We start from the raw sequence: 16,760 nt of genomic DNA, 5'->3' as shown, positions 1-16,760 counted from the left end.
TTCACTTCCACAATACCTGTTGTCCATCTTGGATCCCACTAACTCCTTCAGTTCTTTATACTAGAGAGAACACAATGTTCACTCGCGTGACTCTGAAACATTTCACTCATGAGCATAATCTCAAGTTGTATCCATTTACCTATAAGAGCCTCAAGGCTATCTTTCTTTATAGCTGAACCGCTTTCTGTTGTAGAAAAATGCCATGTCTTTCTTATCCATTCTGTGGTTAATGGGCAAGTTACCCCTACTTCTTTCTGCTTCCCTCTCACATACAGCATTGGTCTCTCTCCTTTGACTTTTAGTCTACGAATTCTCTTTTGAGTTAAATGCATTTCTCATACACAGCATATTTGATGGATCCTGTCTCCTGATCCACTCTGCCTGTGTTTCTTTTTACTGGTGAATTGAGGCCATTGACATTAATGGCCATGCCAACATGCACTGGTTCATCTGTGCCATGCTGTATCCCCGCTGTTGGCTGCCTACTTTTCCCTCCATTCAGTTGTCTGCCCCACTTGGTGATCCTCCCCTGCCACTATTCCTGAAACTGTGGTCATTTTTACTTCTCTTTCTACAATGTCCTGCAGTATTCTTTGTAGGGTTGGTTTGGTGGACATGAATTCCTTCTGTTTTTCGTCATGGAAGTATCTTCTTTCTCCATTAATTTTGAAAGAGGTTTTCAGAGTACATCAATCTGAGTTGGACACTGTTATCTTTCAAGACTTGAAATACTTCAGCCTCTTCTTGACTTGATGGTTTGTGTTGCAAAGTCTGTCGTGATTCTGATGGATTTTCCTTTATAGGTGATCTGTTTCTTTTCTCTAACAGCTTTTAATATTCTTTTCTTGTGCTGAATTTCTGGGATCTTGGTTATAATATGTCTGGGGTAGATTTATTTTGGTTACAGCTATCTGGAGTGCTATATACCTCACGTATCTGTATGTCACATCCTTTTCTCATGCTTGAGACGTTTCCTGTTATTACTTCTGTAAATAGACTTTTTATGTCATTTGTATTGGCCCCTGTTTTTCACCGACACCTATTATTCTTAAGTTATTTTCCTTTGTGTCATCTTGCAGCTGTTGAATTGTTATTTTCTGTTTCTTTGTTATTTTTAATTGATCTTTCTTCACAATCACAAGCTGCACACCCATCTTCTGGGGTTGAAAGCCTGTCTTTGGTTTCTTTCAAGTGGCTTTGCCAGCTTTCAGTGGAGTTTTTAGTTTCCTGGATATTTCTTTGAATTTGTTTCATGTAATCTAAATTTTTATATTGTTTATTGAAGGTTCCCCTATTTTCCTATGCTCTTCTATTTTCTTTATCTATGTCTTCTTTAGAGGTGCTTAGCAATTCTTTTGTTTTTTCATTTCTTTTCTAGTTCCTTTTACAGCCTCATGAAGTTGTTTCTTTACTTCAGTTGCCATCACTTCAGAAACTTCAGGTGTGCGACTCCCGACCTCTTGCATGTTTACATCTCCTGGACTTGCTCTGCATGCACTGGGGGCCAGAGACCGCCTTTTGCTTCTTCATCTTGACATATTCCTGGGTTCTTCTGGACAAGTGTGTGATGGGGTCCCAGGATCTTCCTGCATTGGCTATAATTTCTCCAAAGAGTGGCATTTTAGTCTCCTGGCCAGCGCTGGTTCTGGGTATCCAAAGGTGGCCATTGGGTGCACTGGTGCAGGGCTGGCCACTGCCTCCAGGACCAGAGCAGGTTACCTGTAGGAAGCGTCCCCAGTGGTGGCTAGAGTGCATGCCTGACTTTTAATATTGTTTCCTACGCTTTGGACTCTTGGTCAGAAAGTTCACTATTATTCTCTGGCTTTGTTTCTTTTATGTTTTTCCCCAACAGTTCCAATGCTTTTGCTGTTACATCTAGGTCTCTGATCCATTTGGATTTGATTTTCATATAGAGAATAATCAGGAATCAAGGACTAATCAGGATAGCATGTCTGAAACAGCACCTTAGCTACTAAAACCCAGAGATAAATATCAAACAAAATCGGCTCTCTGCTGAGATCTACTTAGATTACCTAGGTCTGAACTAAATATTTATTTATTTCTGCAAAAGCACTATGTGTTCATAAAATAGTTTTATGATCCATATATTCAGTCCAAGAATTAGAGTTAAAAATTGAACTTTAAGCTAGATGTAAATACAATTATGTACAAGTTTTTAAAAGAATAAACATTCACACGATGTTAGGACCATAAATGATTTGTGTTTATTTACTTAATCTGAAATCACCCTTCTCTCCTCATTAATGCTGAATTTTTATTCATAGTCCCCCTTTCCTTTCTTGTTTAACAATATTAGACATATTCCACATGCTTTAGTTATAATGCAGGAGCTACCATGTCTTCCCCCACAAAGCCAGCCACACCGCATTCAACAGTAGAAGATTGGACTGTTCTCAAGAGTCAGCAGAAGAAACAGTGGGAAAGGGGTCAGGAGGAGTCACTCATGACATCTCCAGTTGGACTCATCCTTCTTTAAGGAGTAGGGAGAGAACTGACCCTATCAGAGTCACATCCAGGTGAGGAGCTGAACCATCAGGCCCTCCATTCTGGAGCATCCAGAGCTGAGGAGAAGAGAAAATGCACCGTGAGAGCAGACAAACACACCTCACCTGCTGGCCTCAGTTCTCCACACCTACAGCCGTGTTTTGCTGTGCACATCCTCTAAGCTAGGTAGTTGTAAGAATTTGACCCTAATATGGTGTTTGTCAGCCTGAGTAACACTTTTTTCCCACTAAGTACATCTTTAGACAAATGCAGTTTTCTTTATGAAGCATACTTTTTGCTATCAAAACCTTTGCTCAGAGATAATTGTGGAATAGTAGAGAGAATGCAGGATTTGAAATCAAATAGCCTGGTTCTCACCTTGTAAATGGCATACAGATTACAAATGAAACGAAATAGGAGGTGGTATTTGTTTTAAGTCTGAAGGGAGGAGCTGAGGAGTCAGCTGGGGAGACTGTTCACAAAAATACTGGTGTGGCTACAGTGTACCCTGAAATTTCATGACTGGAAACTCAAGGACCAAATGCCCATTAATGCTGCTGGGAGATGAGAGCGTGGAGAGATGGTTACATCAGGAAGTATAGCTCCCACATGTGGAATCACCACTTATTAATGGGTTAATGGATGAGTGGTTATCTATGAGGTGGTATTGCTATTAAAGTTGAGCTTTCTGCTCACCTGAACTGTTTCACCATGCAATGTCCTCTTCTAGGCACTGATCCAGCAAGAAGCAGAGCTGCCAGGCTGAGCCTGGTGCCAGGACAGTGCTCTGGAATGCGCAGCCCCCAGAACCAGAGCTAAATGAGCCTCTTGGTTCATAAATCACCCAGTATCCAGCATTTTGTTATAGCAACTGTTGTAGTCAGGGGTTGTGAGGAGAACAATTAGAATCAGGACATGGAGTTTATAATATTATTTTATCATGATCACCCAGAGTTAACACAAGAAAATGCAGGAAATCTATCCACAACCCTAAAGACAATATTTAGCCAAGCACCTGAATCTCACAGCAATGTCCTACATGATTCCAGATGAAGACCCAGAGTTCATGACAATGCCTCCCATGAGTCTAGCTGGAGGTCCAGGGCCCACAAGAAGGACTCATGCCAGTCTCTTTTACAGATCAGTGCTGCGAAGGACCAAATGTCAGCGGTGGAAGCCAGAAAGTCCGTGCCAGTGGGGAGAAGGAGCTATGCTGGTAGACTGAGGGTTCTACACTGGAGCCGAGAAGTCATGCTCAAAATAAGAACCAGCGATCCTCAATGACACAGAGGCCCTGAGCTCCTCTAACAAGGACAGTCAAGTACATGCCAGGAAGCCAGTGCAATGAGTTCATCCTGGAGACCAAGCGGCACACGTCTTCCCCTCTGGAGCCAGGAAGCAATGCTCGATGTGAGGACCAGAGCTTCTCCAGGAGAACCAACATCTCAAACAGAAACTCATAGGAGAACCCACAATGCCTCAATGCTTCAACGCATAGCTTCTCCTCTCTCGGTCTCTATTTATGCTGGCAACTTTCCTCAGGTGGGACATCTATGCTCAGCACTATGCTGATGTAATCCAACTGGCGTTAAGTTGACCACCAGTTTTTAATCCATAACAGCAACAAAAACAGACTTAAGATATGTAAGAAACATAAAAATGCCAGTAAGTGGTAAGGAAAAAAAGCCAGATTATTACTAGGTTTAAGAAAGCTCTAGATGCCATGTTAAGAAGTTCGGTACTTAGCGGTAGGACAGAGGAAGGCTTAGTGGTTTATAAGTAGTTTTCAGAGGATGATCCTGTTGGGATCAATGTGCTGATTTGAGGAGACAAACAGAAGGCAGGGAGACCCACCAGAAGGCCGTTGCCATAGCCTGCCTGAGGTGTACAGAGGAAGAGACGTAGGGCACAGCTGGGGCACTGCGAGCTCAGCCTGCGGGGTCTTCCCCGGCTGCCTGCAAAGCCATGTGGCTGCAGGCTGCACACGGGACCAGGGCTGGGAATCGATCAGCCACACATCCTGGTGCGTGGTGATGCATTCTAGAAGATGAAGTGAGTGGGGCAGAGGAGACAAGTGAAGATTCTAACATCACTTCTTGGTCTTTGATGGATCAGGGCAATCAGAATGTGAATGAAAGGGGAAAGTAAGAGTAGAAAACAGGAAACACTGCAGATTTAGGAGAAAGATGAGGAACAAAAGTCAGTTGTAAGTGAAGTGTTTGCATTCCCCTGTGCATGTACCTGATGGGGAGAGAGCTCACCCTCTCTTCATGCCCATCTGCATCAGGAGGAGAAGGTCAGCACTGTCCTGTGGATTTCCTGCAGACCCCAGCTGGGTTCTGTATGATCCTGTGGTTCTAAGAGCTCTGGGGGCAGCGAGGACCTTCTGCTGATGTTGGCTGATTCAGAATCACTGATCCGCTCCAAGTGGTTTTGAAGCCAGAGATTTTTTAACGCTGAAAAAACCATTACACCAGAGGAAAACAACCTCCCACTTTGAGGAATGTAATGAGGAAACTTGAAAATTTCCAGCTAACAGCATTTTATGGGCTATGAACAAGTAAATACAAAGCGAAATGGGAGACAGCAAATGTGCTTCTCGGGGAGACCCTGCACAGAGAGCTGAGCAGTGCAGGCCGTTAGTTCCCTGGAAGGGCAAAGAGGTTGTGGAACCCAAGCTGGTTCAGCTCTGCTCTGGCCTGGGCTTATCTGAGCATTCGCACAAAGCAGTTCCTGAATAGCTTCGTGTTAGACTTCTCCCAGTTCTAGACACAGACAACTCACAGCTTAGAACTTTAAAGAATTCCCAGGTTAGTCAGTGAGGGAGGCTCCCATACACTGAATTGTAACACCGATTGGTGCATCTGTCCTTCACTTCCTCTGCTGTCATCCTCCAGTCATTGGATGTGTGAGAGATGCTGAGCGTTTCTATTCCATGGGGTTTTGGCCGGGCAATGGAACAGTATAAAAGACTGAGAACATCTTGGGCACCTTCAGTGAGCATCCCTTTAGTACAGTCCTGCAAAGGACCCTCTTACATTTGAATATCTAAGACCCAGAGAAGGCAGATAGTGTTCCCGGGGTCACAGCAGCGGATGTGACTAGATGTGACTGAGTAACTGGCTCCAGAGTCCAGCTGCTGTACCTCTCGGCTTTGCTGCGTGGTTTGGAGATGTGGCCCTAACCATGCTGCAGGAGTGGATCCAGGTTCCCAAATGGGTGTAGATCTGCCGGTGCATCTCCTGTCTACCCTGCTGCTGCACCCTCTCACATCCACGCTGGTGGATCACAGTCATCGCAGCAGTAGCAGTGCCAGTCCTTGCTGCTTGGTCCTGCAAGCTTTCAGGCCTGGGCTCCTCTGAGACTCCCAGGAAAGCGTGTGGAAGGGAAGTTCCCCTGGAGGGTTCTACTGGTGAAGAGAATGCCTGCCTGCTCTCCCTGGCTCTTTGCCATTGAGGCTTGGGGTGGAGCAGAGCATCTTCCCCGTGGCCTGGCCTGAGATGCTTCCCTGGCTCAGACTTAGGGGGAAGTGCTGGGAGCTGAAGGATCCAGGATGCAGGCACCTCTGTGGTAAACTGAGGCCTCTGCACAGTTTGCATTCAAAGCCTCATTCCTCTCTCTGAGCTTCCTCCTCCCACTGCAAGTACATCTCCTCGTCCTCCACGGCTTCTCGGGGACTCATGCTGCCCTTCTCCCTGGCTCAACATCGCTTTTCACAAATGTATTTGCAGGGCATCTGGCAGTGTGGTGCTGGGGAAAGAGCATGAGCTGTAGAGACGGAGAGCCTTGGACACATGGTGTCACTAGGCAAGAAGCGAAATTTCCCCGAGTCCGTCTCCTCTCCTGAGCAATGGGGTCACGGCACCTGTCTTGAGGACTACAGTGCAGTTTAATAAGATTAGGCTGGCAAATTGCCTGGTGCATTCCTGGGATATTATAATTCATCTGCAGATGACAATTTGCTATGAATTAGTAAGCAATTGAATTATAGTTCACATTATATATTCAGGACGGCTTTTCATCTAGGAAAGCAATATTTTGTTCTCAGGAAGATTATTTTCAACGCCATGGAAAGGCCTGGGAGCAAATGGGGCAGAGTGACTTTACCTCTGGCTCCTGAAATGCACACATAGTCGAGTGCTGGGTCATCTGGTACCAAGACCTTATTCTATGAAAGACATGCTGTTGAATTCCTAGCCTAAGCACCTCACAGCTCTCTGGCTCGGTTCTACTTTTCTTCTGGATGGCCCTCGGCAGCATGGCTGTGTCTTGCTGTCTGCTCCTCTTATGGGAAGTAGGAATAGAAAAAACAGAGAGGACCAGAACAGTCGCTCTCTAAGTCTCTCAACACCAGCATGTGGTGACTAAAAAGATTACACCTCAAAACTGAGTGATTAGAAAACACTCAGTTCAATCTATTCTTCGTTCATACAGCAGCTTTTTTAGGGAGACGGGTAGAGAAGTCACCACCCCTGCCTCGCACTTTTGCAGGAGGAGGTAGGAAGGTGGAAAGATGCCTATACTGTATCACATTAAGGTTATGTGCACCTGGCTGATGACTGCAATGCAGATGGCATTTAACATTTGGGCCCAGACTTCACCTGGACAGGGGAGACCCTTGCCAAGGCAGAAGGCACTAGCCTTGCTGCCGCTGGGCAAACGAGGAAAGGAGAGGTGCTGTGAAGTTCATGGGGCCAGCACGTGTAGGGACTGTGAGCCCGAGTCTGTGTTGGTGAATCACAAGTGCTGAGGCTGGAGGGGTTCAAGGCTAGACTTCACCGAGCCATGTTTGCCTGCAGTGAGTCGTTTATTCTGCACATGCTGGGAAGTTATAAATGGATTTAATTAGTTTCTTCATTCCCTCTTTCTTTTCTTCCCTTTATCAATATTTGTTGAGCAAATGTATTGCTCTGATCTGGCTTAAGAGGTTAAGAACAAGACTCACTTCAGCCTGCCTGAGTTCCAGCTCTGTGCCTGCAAGCTCTGCAGTCACGTACTGGTTTTGCAAATCTTCCCTTGCTTCGGTTTCCTCCATTGGAAATTGGAAATAGTAGCACACACTTCACAGAAGCATGGTATTGGATAGTGTTCAGAAAGCAATCAAAATAGGTCTGGGCTCATGGTAAACCTTGACTGGAGCTAGGTTATGTCTGAGAGGTTCTTGTGATCACACCCAGGACAGGCCATCCTCTGCCCCCACGAGCAGGGATGCACAGAAGGAAGGAGACCCCGCTGTGGGCTGGGCACTGTGGGTAGGAGACACTGCAAGCTTACACAGGAACAGGAAACACTGCTCCAGGCTAGTGTCCTGCTCTGTTCAGAGGGAACAGAGACACTTTCAGAAGGAAATGCTGTCTGTCTGGAGCTAAGACCTGAGGTGAGATTAGCCAGGAAACATGGCAGAATGGAAACCCAGGGCAAGTCATGGTAAGATGTACATTTTGCAACGCTTTTCTGGGAGCATGCATGGAGCCCCAGAGGAAAGGAGTTCGGGTCAGAGAGGATCCTTCAGAGCCTCTGTGTGTGGACTCACATGGCTGCTGGAGCAGATGGCCACAGGCTGTCAACCCCTCACACAGGTGAAAGAGAGGCATTCCAGGGGCTTTACAGTTCCCTCGGAACCTGAGCCAGGATTATGCTTTACCTGTCTTGTTATTGTTCCTGGTTCTTAAGCCCCTCAGAGGGAATCCAGCCCTATGTGTTCCACAGCAGAATCACATGTCATGGGGAGTATGCACAGGAAGCCTTTCCGGTGCGTGTTCCATGCATGTGCCATGACTGACTTCCACTGATCACATCAGGTGACAGGTTAGCACCTCACAGTGCCCAGAGGAGATGAGGTCAACACCCTGGCAACCAGAGGGCTGCGGGGATTGGATGTGGAGTGCGGACTCATACCTTGGAGTATATTAGTCATGTTTTCCACTTGCCTTCCATAGGGGTTACAGTTTCGGTCTTTGGTTGGGCCCTGAGGCTTATGTGAGCCTGAGCCTGAGGCTTATGTGCCATCATGGGCACCCAATGGGGGTAGAAAGCCAGAGGTCCCAGGCACCTGTCTGCAGCTGAGTGCAGCTTCTGCAGACCCTGGATGGGGGGGTGTGTAACACTCTTACATCTCTCCTGTCCTCAAACCCAGAGTCAGAGCTTTCTTGGTTGATTTAAGTGAAGCCCAGAAGCTGCCTTTTGGCAACAAGGATGAAGAAAACATATTTTTGACGCATCAGGAATTGTTTCCCTCTCATTTTATACGGTTTCCCTTACCCGCATCAGCTATGCAGGGGTAATATGATTAAATTTGAATTTATATTTCAATGTCTTGAAACAATTCATGGATTCTCCCAGGAATGTGCATTAATTTAACAGCCTCCCACCTCTAACTTATGGATGGTTTGGCTTTATAAATTTATAAATTATTAGTATTTATAAATTTATAAATTACTTATATATAAATTACTAGTATTCTCTAGAAACCAAAATCCTCCTAAGGGAAAGAGGAGTCAGGCCATAAAATGTTATTGTTCAAACAATACAAACTTCTCCATCACATCTGGAAAACAGGAGAGTGGACAAGGTGACCTGCATGGAAGAAGATGCGTGGTCATGACTGACAACTGAGGCCGCGGGCAGCTGTGCTGGGTGCCTGCGCTGGTCGGGCCAGTTTGCAATTGGACCGGGTGTTAGCAGAGATGTCGGCAAGAACTGACCATGTACCCCGTTAGGGCTGATGTTTGGAGTGATCATGAGTAAGCAGGATGAAGGAGAGGAAGTCGGCCAAGACTACAGGCTCCTCAGCAGCCAAAACAACATAACCAATGTGTTTTCTTGCTGCCTCAGTTTACCCCTGCAAAACGGTAAAAGTATCTCTGCAGAGCATAATTGAGATAATGAACTTGAACACTTAGAACAGTTTCTGGTGTGTAGGTACATTAGGTGACTGCTGCTTGCTAGAACCAAGTCCACTTAGACGGACACAGCCCTTGGTTAGTGTACGGAGTTCCTGCAATTCAGGCGTCCCGTCCCAAAAGTGAGGAAACCGAGCCACTGAGGATGAAGGGGCTGCTTAAAGTAAAACAATAACTGTTAGAAAGTGAAAGGGTTGTGGACATCTAACAGAAAAAGTTTAACTCTGCAATGTTTTCTTGTCATTTGTTAAGAATTAGAAAAGAATACAGAATGAAGAAAAATCATATTCATATGCAGATCTGTGGTCTTTAGATTCACTGAACGTTTGTTATAAACAAACTTAATTGCTTTAAACTTTCCATCTGTTAAAAGTTAAGTGAATTATCTTAAACCTATTGTCTTGGAATTCATCAACAATATGTTTTAATTAATTTTGCTGTTCTGCAGCCCCTGGAGCAAGCTTCCTGTGATTCTTCTACTGAGCCGTCTGCCAAGCTGCAGAAGGATCCTGTTCCATGTGTGCACTTTGCTGCTGCAGTGGAGAATTCTCTGTGGGATGAGGAGCAGCGTCTGGCACCCCAGGCAGCAGGGCACCAGGTCAGACTCCTGGGGACTGTCATCAGGGATATGTCAGTGTCAGTGGCTCAGCTGCTCTGGGAAACCAAATGGCATCATGGTAGGCGTGGGCTCCTTGCTTGTTAGAAACCAGCATATAGCAGTTCTGGCTCGGGGTCCACAGATCTGGGCTTTTGAAAACACTATTATATGGCTGTCTACATGCAGTGTCATGGTTTTATCACTGTCTGATGTTCCGTCTCATAGCTGTCAGCTGCTGGTCTCTCCAGGGGAGCTAAGTGCTCATCTTAGAAATCTTCCCTGTCTGGTGATGGCAGAATCAGACACACTGCAAGGTGGAGAAGAGGCACTGGCTTGCGATTCACAAGATGAGGCTCAGCTTCCATGTCCGCTGGGAGCCCATCAGTAAACATTTACTGGAAACCTACTGTGTGCTGGCTCACCTGTTTGTCTCTAAGTGGGGATACAGGAGTGACTGTCAAACAGTCCTGTCCTCAGGGAGATCACAGTGTAATGGGAGAAGCAGTCAGGGAAAGACTTACTCAGGTAAAACCAGCGATGGAGCCCAGGGCTCCACGGAGACCTGTGGAGGAGCCGTGGATCACAGCGGAGGGACGCGAGTGAGCATCTCTGCAGAGGAGGCCACGCAGTCAGGTGGGGGAAGAGTAGAATTTGAGCAGATATAAGAATGGTACAGAGCAGGCAATGTGGTCAATGGGAGACGGAGAGTAGGAGAAAACCAGGAAAGCTGGAACTAAGCTCAGTATTTCTGAGGACCAGAGTGCACGGTGTGACGAAAGGGGAGGCAGAAGCAGGGGGAGCTTATTCGCTACATTCAGAGGCTAGGGCTTTATCAGGAGGGCGACAGAGAGCACACAGTCGCCTGGAAATGGAAGAGGTGAATGCCTGCGCTTGCACTTTAGGAATGTCCCTGGAGTCTCTTTGGGGAACTGATTATAGATGGGCCATCACAGGGGTGGGAAGGGCCTCCAGGATGCTAACATTGCTGAGCCTGAGCTTAAGCAGAAACGGAGATGAAAGCAATTATTACTCAAGGACATTAACTTGTGAGAATCAAGAGGATTCTGTGGCTAATACAAAAAGAAGAAAAAGGGAAGAATGAAGATATACAGATCTCCTAAAACTTGATATGTAGCAAGGCAGAGCTCAGCAGGTTTGAGTAGAAAACAGAAAGGGGCCCAGGGTGTAGGAGAAGCAAGTGGAGAAGGAGGATGGAGGGAAGGAGCAGGAGCACACTGGGAAAAACCATGAGTTTCGTTTTATAAATTTTGGGCTGCGGACTTAGCTCAATGGTCTAAGCACCTGCCTGGCAAGTATGAGGTCATGAGTTTGATCCCCAGTACAAAAACAAAACAAAACAAAACAAAACAAAACAAAACAAAGCAAAACAAAACTGTGGCTTCGTTTTATGAACTCTTACGGTACAGATCTAAGAGGCCCCCCAGGGTCTCTTCAGTTTAGAAGGTGAATGGATCACGGGAGCACTGTATTTACCAGTGGACTCTCCCATTCACGAGTTTCACTGCTGCATGTGCTCTTAGGAGGTGGCTCTGTCTGAAAGTCGGTCCCTGGGCGTGTGACCTGGAAAAGTGTGTTTTGCTCCCAGCTCCTCTTCTCTCTGCTTTCTTATCTCCACAGATGAGGAGCTTTTCTCTGCCGCATGCTTCTACCTGCTGCTCTGTCCTACAGTCAGCCGGCCATGCACTGAGCCTGCTGATGCTGTGAGTCCACTAAACCTCTCTCTCTGTAAACTGGAGGCCCTGATATACTGTCGCAGAGGTGGGCAAGCAGGCTAATTCAGGGAAGATGAATTTGATGTGCTAAGAGGACCTCTTTCACTGAGAGGATGTCTAGAAATTGTTCCGGGTATAAGAAACCTGAACAAGGGACAAATACTCGTGAGTCAACAGTGCAAAACTGTAAGTCAGCCGTTTCAGTCCACGCAGCCACCCTTGGAAGGATTGTAGAGTGAGTGAGAGGAGGTGCCAGTGAGCCGCAGCTGCCCGCAGTCAAGTTTCAGAGATGAGGGTATCTATGCAAGCTTTTGGTTTGAGAAAATCTTTGAAATAATTTGGGCTGTTTAGCTTATGAAGAAAAAACTTGGACAATTATTGAAACATGTGAATGAGTATTTTAAATATGTGAATGTGTTTACAGGACAAATGAAAGATTTACATAGGTCTGAAGTTAGGTCACTGGGTAAGGCTTGCAAAATTTGTTTGCAGACATGCAGATAATTGTTGATGTATTCAGAGTGGTCCAACACAACTTGTGAAGCAGGAAACCCTCCATTCTCTGTTCTTGCAAAGACTGATAACCACTAGTGTGGAAGTAGGACACAGCAACTCCTGAAACTTGGTGCATCTAATCTACTTCTGGCCTTCAATGAAATGGACAAATTCCAAAGCACCGCTCTTCAGATGTTGGACCAATAACCTCAGGCATGTGATTTTGTTTTTGTTTTTGTTTTTTTGGTACTCATGACCTTGTGCTTTCCAGGCAGGTGCTTATGCCCTAAGCTCAATCCCCAGCTCAGGAATGTAATTTTTGAATAGTTTCCTTCAGTAACATTTGTTAGAGACCACTATGAAGTGGCTCTGAGCAGGATTTAAAATTAACTAATTGACTTTCTATGTTTATCTGTGAGTCTGTCCTAGGTCTAGGTCCCTGGCCATGGTAAGCTGGGAGCTGATTCATGGTATGTGAACCTGTATGAATCATTGGTCCTGGCTGAGACCTGTAGTGGCCTGTGAGGCCAGAGATACCTTAAAGGACAAGATAAGGTCACAGCTGTGCACTCTTGGCTCAAACATCAATTAAATAGATAGAGACTACACTTCAAGAATTACTACACTGAAAGAATTGCTACACTGCAAGAATTACTCCTACAGTCTCACTCGCTAAATTCCCATCGTGAATATATGATGGTTCTCCTACATTGACATGATTTATTGTTTGGAGAAGTCTTTGAAGTGACTCCCAAGGTCCTGCTCATTACCCACACTTTCCTCAGTTCCCCCACCCTTTGTTTTGGGTCTAATAAAAATGGGCAGTCCAGAGAAGCCTTTGTCTTAGCCCTCAGAGTCTTGAACTCAGATAAAGGGTTTTGACCTTCCTGGAGCCCTAAAATCATACCACTTGTCTCATTTTATTTTAGCCCTCACCATACACTCATTTGGCAGATTGGGGATCTAGGTTAGGAGCTGATAAATATTGACATTATCAGATTGGAAGAAATTTCTTGAATTCTTAAACAATGTTAGGAAATGTATGGAAGACAAGACTCATGCTTTGGGTGTATACCTAGGAGTGTGTGTGTGTGTGTGCATATACTTGTGTATGTGTACAGGTGGACTAGTCAGGAAATAAGAACAATTCCAAATTTCTACAGAAAACCACCATTGTGCCTTGCCTAAAGAAGCCATGGGACCAGGACTTCCACCAGGCCCTGTCACTACAGAGCCACCCATGTGCATCACCAGCCAGGGAGAGCTGCAGTCACAAGAACCCCAAACCCAAAGAGAAAAAGCAAGCTGAGCCCAAGGTGAGGTATGGCTGCTGCAATTCTTGGAGGCTCAGTTCCCTGCCAAACCTGCACAGAGCGCCCGACACAGTGCTTTAGCTTTTAGTGTGTGTCCAGACAGGTTCTGAACTTGCTTCAGCCTGGTTACTCTACCATATTCCTCCCTTTTGGAGGAGTATGTATGACCTGTGCCTGTACCAATCTTTTATATTGGGAGTAGTTTCTTTAGATCTCATAGGCTCACAACTGGGGGTTTGCTTCAAATAACAGATAAGATTTGGGACATTTTTTTGGTACCAGGGATTGAACTCATGACCTCATGCCAGCCATGTAGGCGCTTACACCACTGAGCTAAATTCCCAGCCCGATACTTAGGACTTTTGAAATGATGGTGGAATGATTAAGATTTGGGTGTGTTCATTTGAATGATTTTATTTTCTCTGTGAGAAGGACATACTTTTCAGGTGAACAGGGGTGGAATAGTATGGCTTGAATGTGGTTTGCCCCTAGCTAATGAGCTCATCAGTAAATTAGGTAGTGCCCACTGGTTCCATCCAGTACCTCAAATCCCATCAGTGGTGCCAACCCTTCAATACAAGCCTTACCAGGGACTTTGTGGATCCTGTCACGCCACCCAGGGTGCAGCTAGTGATGGAGTTTTCTCTACTTCTCCAAAGTGAAGGCTCCTGGGAACACAGACCAGACTACGTACTAAATGGAGTAACTGTACACAATATTTATGAGTTGAGTCTTAAATCTGCCTGAGTTTAGGCACAGAAAATATATTGAAACAGGTTCTTTTCTATGATGGATATAACTTACATTGATCTTAAGTTTGCTTGCATTCCCCACAGGAGTTTAGATGCAACAAAGCAAATTGGAAACTGCGTCTAAAATGAGTCATCTATTTTTTGTGCTGACTATATATTTTAGCATTAAACATCTTTACTACTTAGCATTGCATTCCCGCTAGCTTTAGAAATCGAAAATAATTTATAGATTCAATTTAGTACCTTTCAGTGAAAGAAAATCTATTTTTAATTTTCATTTTAATCATTTAAATATTTAAAGATATTATCTTCATTCTCTAAATTTTTTTAAATCACACTGAGCATGTCTACAAAGGACTTTTGAGGCAATGGGCATGTTTGTTGTAAAAAAACCATATTTTCAACTTAAAAAAATGCGCTTTCCAAGCCTTGTACCAAGAATCAAACTCAAGATCTCACACTTGCCAGGCCAGCCCTGCACCACTGAGCTAAATCCCCAGCCTCTGGTTTTGCTTTTGAATGCCATCACATGAGCTTTGTGTCAATGTACTCATGAAGCTGTTGTTACAAGTGGGAGAGACGGAGGATTTGAATGCCTCTGCACTTGTGGTTCAGTGACTGTGTGTGTGCATGCTTGCATGTGTTGGGGTGACCTCTATTTCAGTGTTTTGCTTCTGCTTGAACCCTCATTTACTGTCTGGCACTGGTCACTCTCACAAGTGGTAAAAATGACCTGAAGAATTCAGTTGGAACACTCTGGTGGGTGGAACTTGCCAGGCAGGTGACTTTGCTTCTAGACTGGTGAGGAGCCCTGGTTGACTTGGCATGGACTTCAAATGCACGTGGATGTGGACCTCAGCTCTCCCGCTGTTTGAAAAGTGCCAGCTGTTTGAAGCGTACAGCCAGCTTGCCCACCATTTGATTTCCACATCTAAAACTAGGTCTACTCTGCAGGATTGATGGGTGGAGCATAGGCGGTACCTGCAGGTCTCACAGAAGAACCTTGGCACATTATCACTTTTGAAAATGTTACCAATTTCCCGTAAGAATAAAGGTTATAAAAGAAATATGTATACACTGGTAAAATTTTGATTTAACTTTCTTGTTATTCTTTTCTTATTTTAAATTAAATGTCCATCTTGTACCTACAGGGTCAGCTTGTAGCCACCTGGGGCCTTACAGTATAGATATTGGGACCTTAAAGCTGATTTTCCAGTAAACAGGGAACAGTCAGCTACACTCCATGCTTCCAAAGAAGACTCATAGTGCTTCTATGAAAATATCCAGGGCAAAGAGATGCTCTGGGCTCTCTGCATCATCTAGGGACCTTGCTAACCAAGACTAGACAAAGCTTGTGCTACTTCCACAACCTAACTGAAAATCTAGCCTCAAGGAGAGCTGAGATTCACAGGCAGGTAGAGATTTCAGGGTGTTGGGAGAGTCCCTCTGTTACCTTTAATAAAATCCTATTTACCATGCCTGTGCCTTTAATACCATCCCATTGTCTTTGAAAAGAGAATGGAGTTTTCCTTCCCCAATGGGATAACAGGTAATAAATGACTTCATCTGGTGAGCAGAACTCAACACCGACAAGTCCTTAGCAAATTCATTATTTCTCTGAGGACTGGAGCCCGCTATGTCAGCACACCTGCCACAATTTCCAGCAGCCACACATCAAATAACAGTTGTTTTTTGCTCAACTAAAACCTTGGTATTCAAGTTTAAGTGCAGTGTTGGAACTTTGCTATAAATAAATCAGTTTTGGGCTGCAATTTGAGTATTTGGTCTCTGAAAGTTTCAGTCTCAGTGGACTAGAGAGTAACTCAGAAGACATTTCCACCACATCTTGGCAGCAACCACCTTCAATAGTCTCCTGGCTCTGGGAGTTGGCTCCATTCATGGACATATTTATTAGGAACCACACCCAGCAGTGATACTGTCCTTATCTCATTCAATTCCTATCACTTTCTCTTGGGAAAGCAGCATAAGCATGTTTATACTGAGAAAATGAAACCCAAAAGGTTTCAAAACTATGGTCAAACTAACCAGACAAGAGCAAAGTTAAGATTTCAAATCGCATCTGTGTGACTCCAAATTCCATATTCCCTCCATTGCATCATGGTATTGTTTACTTTCAGGAAAAGCTGAGGTTCCCTGTGCATTTAATACTCTGCCATAACTTGACTCGAACTTTTGAAAATGGGTCAAATGACAGAACATCCCAAAATATAATCTTCCTCTTTGTATTAAAATTCCTGAAGATTGGACTCATTGATTTGGAACATAAATTCAGTATTACTATATTGATATCAATATTTATAGAAAGAGTACAAATAAAGCAATAAGAAAAAGATCCCAGAATCAATTCAGTAGAAAGATTCAAACTTCGGAATAGGTATCTATTTCAAAGCTGATCTTTTCAATCATAAGCAGCTCACATATCCTAACTCTGAAGTTGTTTA

The sequence above is a fragment of the Cavia porcellus genome, unplaced genomic scaffold (assembly GCF_034190915.1).
Source record: "Cavia porcellus strain 051 isolate PalLab524CR breed Dunkin Hartley unplaced genomic scaffold, mCavPor4.1 scaffold_1, whole genome shotgun sequence".
NCBI classification, from domain to species: domain Eukaryota; kingdom Metazoa; phylum Chordata; class Mammalia; order Rodentia; family Caviidae; genus Cavia; species Cavia porcellus.
This window is presented reverse-complemented; position numbering follows the sequence as displayed.